This window comes from Jaculus jaculus, chromosome 4 (assembly GCF_020740685.1).
Source record: "Jaculus jaculus isolate mJacJac1 chromosome 4, mJacJac1.mat.Y.cur, whole genome shotgun sequence".
NCBI classification, from domain to species: Eukaryota; Metazoa; Chordata; class Mammalia; order Rodentia; family Dipodidae; genus Jaculus; species Jaculus jaculus.
Genome location: NC_059105.1, coordinates 121462152 through 121468151, shown reverse-complemented (window position 1 = coordinate 121468151; position 6000 = coordinate 121462152). Strand labels below are relative to the sequence as shown.

The 6000-nt window shown below is 41.0% G+C and overlaps 1 pseudogene; it reads left to right on the top strand.

Moving 5' to 3' along the window:
- The first annotated feature begins 1444 nt into the window (after positions 1 to 1444).
- The window catches only part of LOC123460253, a 90630-nt pseudogene continuing 86074 nt past the window's right edge, over positions 1445 to 6000 (top strand).

Here is a 6000-nt window from a genome sequence, read left to right as displayed (position 1 = left end):
GGAGGATAAGAAATGGGTAAGGAAGTGGGTGGGGGATTAGGAGCACAGGGGGTAGTAGAGTGAGGTGATGGGGAAGAGGTTGAGATTGAGGTAATGAACGGTATGGGGGGAGAATGAGATCCTCTTGGGAGCCTTGTAGTCTGGAGACTTAGGGATCTCCTGATGTTTCTTTGAGGACTTTGGATGCTTTCCCCTTGTAACAACCAGAGCTTGCCTTCCTTGGCTGTCCCAGGCCATGAAACCTGCATCCAGGGGGTCAGATCTAAAGTTGTCTCTGGCCAGAGCAAAATATATCCTATTTGATCCGGGTGGCCAGGGTTGCCAAGGACAACGTTGACCACTGCCAAGCCATCTGGGGATTGAATGAGCCCTTGGAGGGCCATTCAACTCTGAAGGTGGGCCAGTCTAGCTCACAGAAGGTTCTGAGGCAACTTTTGGTGATGGGATAGTCACAATCCTGTTTTATTACAGAGGTATATAGTTGGTTAAATTTTTTTAGTACACTGTCTAGGGGGGTGGCAGATTTGTTAGTCTTACTTCCCATTTTGTCTGTCAGTCCAGTCACCTAGGGCCAGCCACTAAAAGTCACAGAAACACAAGACACAAAACCAAGACAAAAAATGACAAACAAAAGACAGACAACAATCAAAAAAAAACTAAAACCAAGTAGACAATGCAATGTCTCACTATTGCCTAGAACCAGGACCAAGTGGACAGCATGAGCTCTGCAGTTGTCCTGAATCAAGTGGACAGTGCAATGACTTGCAATTGCCTTTGGCAAGAGTGTGCATGTGCCTTGTCAGACACCTCTCTGTCCCCAAGTGAGATCTCAACCCAGACCAAGTGTCATAGAAAAGAAGCTATGACTTACCACTTGAGTCCTCTCTAGACTACTGCTTGCTGGTTTCACTTTTGTGTGAACACTTTTGTGTCCGTGGAGCAGAAAGCATGTCCTGGGGCTTTGGAATATCTACAAACTTTGCACCCCCTGGGAGCAATGTTTCAGTCCTGGAGGCTCAGAGAGAAGGGTCCAGCTTTTGAATTTGTGTTGGGGTCTCTACCTTGCTGTGGCTTCCATTATGTTAACCCAGAATTCATGAGAATAAAGACCACCAACCACAAATTATGGCAAATTGAAGCAGACTTTTAATTGCGCACAATAGAGCCAGACCGGCGGCTGTCTCCCTAAGTCGGGGTGTAGAGAGCAGCCCCAAGTCATCTTCTCAGGCTCCTTTTATAGGACAAAACCATGGAAATCACTGGGTAGGGGTTTTCAGAGGCAAGCAAGTATGGTGACAGAAGTAGATTATCCATTACAGTTAAACTACTTCCCAGAACCTTATGAACACACAATCCTGGGAACAGTAGCCAGGGAACAGTTGTGGCCCCAATTCAGACGTAGAAATTTAGAGAAACAGAAACTTAACCTATTCATTATATCGAAATGGCTCTTGCTATTAAAATGGAGTCAGGTTGGCTCTTCATCAGCCTGGGCTACAGCAAGATCCTACTTCAAAAAACATATACATATATTCATCTATCCATCTTAAGGCACAAATGTATGTGCCTCTAGGTGGGGCCTCACTCCTCTCCCAGATATTTTCTAGGAATCTCACAAGCAAAAGTATTAATTTTTATTCGCAGTGAATATATCCTCACTGCCTGCATCTCAGTGGTCCGTTTTATCTTATCAAGTATAATCCTATCAGGTGCATCTCATATCTTAACCCTTTAAAGATAGTAACTTTAGAAGTCACCCAAATCCTATCTCCCTTGCTCATGCTTGTGCCTTGCTTTTTTTCCTGAGCAATTCTCTTTCTATTAACCCTTATGCTTGAAATGCTTTTGTACATAAAATCCAACTGTGGCACTGGAGGGATGGCTTAACAGTTAAGGCATTTGTCTGCAAAGCCAAAGGACCCAGGTTCAATTCCCTAGGACCCATGTTAGCCAGATGCACAAGGGGGCACACGCACACATGTCTGAAGTTTGTTTGCAGTGGCTGGAGACCCTGGCGCACCCATTATTTCATTCTCTGTCTCTCTTTCTCTCCCTCCCTCCTCTGTCAAATAAATAAATGGATAGATATAGTCAAAATATAAAAAAAAACTGATCCAACTCTTTCATAATGGTTCATCCTGAAATTCTTTTGCACAGTAAAATCAAGAACCTAAGTTTACCTGAGTAGAGGACCCTAAAAGATAAAGGAACTCCTCAGGTTGTTGTGAATAGCACAGGAATCTGTCTCCACCCCTCCCCCACTCCAACCACAAATAATGTGATTGTGGAAAACAATATACACTGAAATCTATTTTTCTCCAGTTTAAACCACCACTATTTTTATAGCTTCCAAGAAACAGCAGCCTTATAGCTGTTCACAACCCAAATTCATATGAACATCCATCTAGGAGGGAACTAGAAATGAGAAGTCAAACAAAACTGTCCAGCAAGTCATTATCTAGCTTTTAGTAATCCAGAGGCTAACTTCCTTCCTGTTCCACATTACAAAACTTTTTGTAGACTCATAGTTGAACCTTATTTTTATAACTGGATTGATTAAAACTTGAGCTGTATTCTTCAGGCTCTGATCCTGTTCTTGTTCCTGAGACAAAGCAGAAGCTGCAGCCCAGCAGAAGCAGCAGGTCTGTGGTAGAGCCATGCATAAGTGATGATGGTGCTTGTTAATGTTACTGCCCATGACATCATCAACAGAGTCAGTTGACAAATGCTGGAAGATCCCATAGTGGAACTGTGTGTACCGTAGGCGGATGCCTGTGGCTGGTAAGCCAACTTCGTTTCTCACAGGTAGAGTGGAAGCAAGCTTCTTTTTTGCATGGAGAATGAGGGATGTCTTCCCATTAAGGTAAGGGGAAGTGTTCATGTTTCAAGCCCCATGCCTGTTCTTTGTGGGTGGGCACACTCATGACTGCCTATAAGACCATTTTAATTTATGCTCAGGCTAAGATGGTGTCAAGTTCTTTGTTATCTGAAATAGTTTATTTTATAGTACATTTTGATGTGCTGAAGTGCCTCAATAACAGAGTTCATGCTAAAAATATCATGTGAGCTATCCACTTAAAATGAGAATACAAGATTGAAAGTAAAACAGAAAACCACAGTACTAGGCACAATAGTCTTTCTTTCTGGATAGGTAAGGGGATACATACTGGGGAATCAAACTCCAGTCGTTAGGCTTAGCAGGCAAGCACGTTAACTGCTGAGCCATTTCTCCAGGCTTGAGTAGGTCAGTTTTAAGAGCTGTCTGAGATTAGCTGCCCTTCCTGAATCAACCCACAAAGGTAGAAGGATCTTAACTCACTTTCCCTAAAAGTAGAGTCTGAGGTGAGGATATGGAGGCAGAATTACTCTCAGGAGAGTATGGTAGGCCAGGGGAAGGAGCTAAACAGGGTGTGGTCTCAGATCACACCTACTCTGATCTGTACATAAGAGAAAACATGCAATATTTATCTCTCCTAGCTGGTTTATTTCACTTCACATGATGATATACAGTTTCATCTATTTTTCCTATAAATGACATAGTTTCATTTTTCTTTACACGTATTTTTAAGCAGCTTCACTTCCTTCAAACATCCTGAAAGGCTGACTAACTGACAGTTTCTGGGATTAAGAACTGTGAATTTAGAAGAATGTGGAGCTTTTGCAACATGGATGAGGGTGAATTGGGGATAGAGTAGAGAAAGAAAGGGAGAAAGAATGAGCATGCCAGGGCCTCTAGCACCTGCAAAGGAACTCTAGACACATCTGGCATTACATGGACATAGGGGATAGGTGGTTGTTGTTCGTTTGGTTTGTTTGGTTTTTTCGAGGTAGGGTCTCCAGGCTGATCTGGAATTCACTCCGTATTCTCAAAGTGGCCTCAAACTCATGGTGATCCTCCTACCTCTGCTCCCAAGTGCTGGGATTAAAGGCATGCTCTACCACGCCTGTCTCGACACAGGGGAATTGAACTCAGGTCATTAGCCTTTGCAGGCAAGCACCTTGACTGCTAACCCATCTTTCCAGCCTCTATGTTTTCTTTTAAAAAATGATAATTCATTTATTTGCATGTGTGGAGGGAGGCAGTATTCCAGGCACATGCACCATTTTGGGTCTGGTTTTACACTGATGCTGTGTAATTGAACCTCAGCTAGCAGGCTTAACAAGCAAGTACCTCTAACCACTGAACTGTTTCCCCAGCCTCTGTCTTCTTTATCCACTCATATGTTGATGGACATCTAGGCTGATTCCATATTTTAGCTATTGTGAATAATATAGCAATAAACATGAATATGCAAGTATGGGGCTGGAGAAATGGCTCAGTGGTTAAAGGTGCTTACTTGCAAGTATGTCTGTGTTATGCTGACTCAGATTATTCTAGTACTTGCATATCTGGGTCATACTACAGTGATAACATGTAATTAATTAAAATAGCTGGGTATAGTTGGTCATACTGGAAATTCTACTTTCAGTGTTTGTGCTAATTTCCATGGTAGCTGCACCAGTTTATACTCCCACATACACCAGATGCACAAGGTGGCACATGCATCTGGAGTTCATCTGTTATGGCTAGAAGCCCTGGCCTGCCCATTCTCTCTCTTTCACTCTCTCAAATAAATAAATGCCATATATGTTTTAAATTAGCGGCTGTGGTGGTCTGGGTGTATCTCTGGGCCTCTCAGGCTGGGCTATTGGCCCACATGGCTATTCTGTGCTGGTGTCATGCTCAGGCACTTGTCATAGCTCCAGCATTGCTCTTTCTGCTTACAATTGCTCCAGCTAGCTGTGGCCTTCCATGTTTCCATATGAATTTTATGATTTTTTGAAGTTCTGTGAGGAAATCATTGGAAGTTTTGTAGGAATTGCATCAATTCCATCTTTCCATCTTCTAGTGTCTTCTTCAATTTCTTCCTTCAGTGTTTTTTTTCTTTTTTTTTTTTTTTTGCTTGCTTGCTTGTTTTTGTTTGTATTATTTTTTAGGTGGGTCTGATTCTAGCCCAGGCTCATCGGGAACTCACTTTGTAGCCCAGATTGGCCTCAAACTCATGGTGATCCTCTTACCTCAGCCTTCTGAGTGCTGGGATTATAGGTGTGAGTAACCACACTCAACTATATTCAGTGCTTTAACCTTTCAAAGATTTTTTTTTGAACATAGCAATTTTTTAATTAACACAGTATTCTGGATACAAGTATAATACCACCAGGTGAGGACTGCTTTTACCTCAGAAACCTATGATAGCATGGGTAGAGATAAATAGGCTTTAGTATAGCCTCTTCACTAGTCATATTTCAATCAGTGCTGACTGGAAGTTAATGCAATTTCTTTTAGGCTAAGATTTTCAGTGAAATTATACAACTAATCCTCCATGTAATATAGACCAATTTAACATGTTTTAAGGTAATCTGTCCTCGTTTAATGGCAAATTGGGGAAGTTAAACAAGGAGAGTCCTTACAAAGGCTAAGCATCCTTTTCTTTTAGGCCACCTTAAATTTTATCTTGCTTATATGTGTTTCCATTAATATTCAAATACAAATTTAGGCACGTTTCAGCTTAATAATCCTGCCACTTACTAAAGTTTCTATGCAATTAATACTTCAGGACAACCCAAAGATGATACTTAACTGGTTACAACAGTAAGATGTAAAATTTTTTAAAAGTTCTGGTCCCTTAAAATTCAGTAGGGCCACAGGCATTAACTGGAAGTAGCATTTGTTAAATAGTAACAAAAAAAGCCTTAATCAAAGATGATAATGATAAAATATATAGGCTCTCATACACAATCTTTCTAAATTTTCACTCTGTAAAAAAATGATTACAATGTCTTTCAGGCTTGCTATATGCTCCATATAATTGAAAAGAAACCAACAAGAAATTCAACATTTAGCAAGCTAGAACTATTTACTGTAAGCATATAGTGAAATTCTGGAAAATATACTATTATACTTTGAAAAAAACACTAACAGTAAGCATGTGTTGAAGGGATCTTATAAATGAAACATTA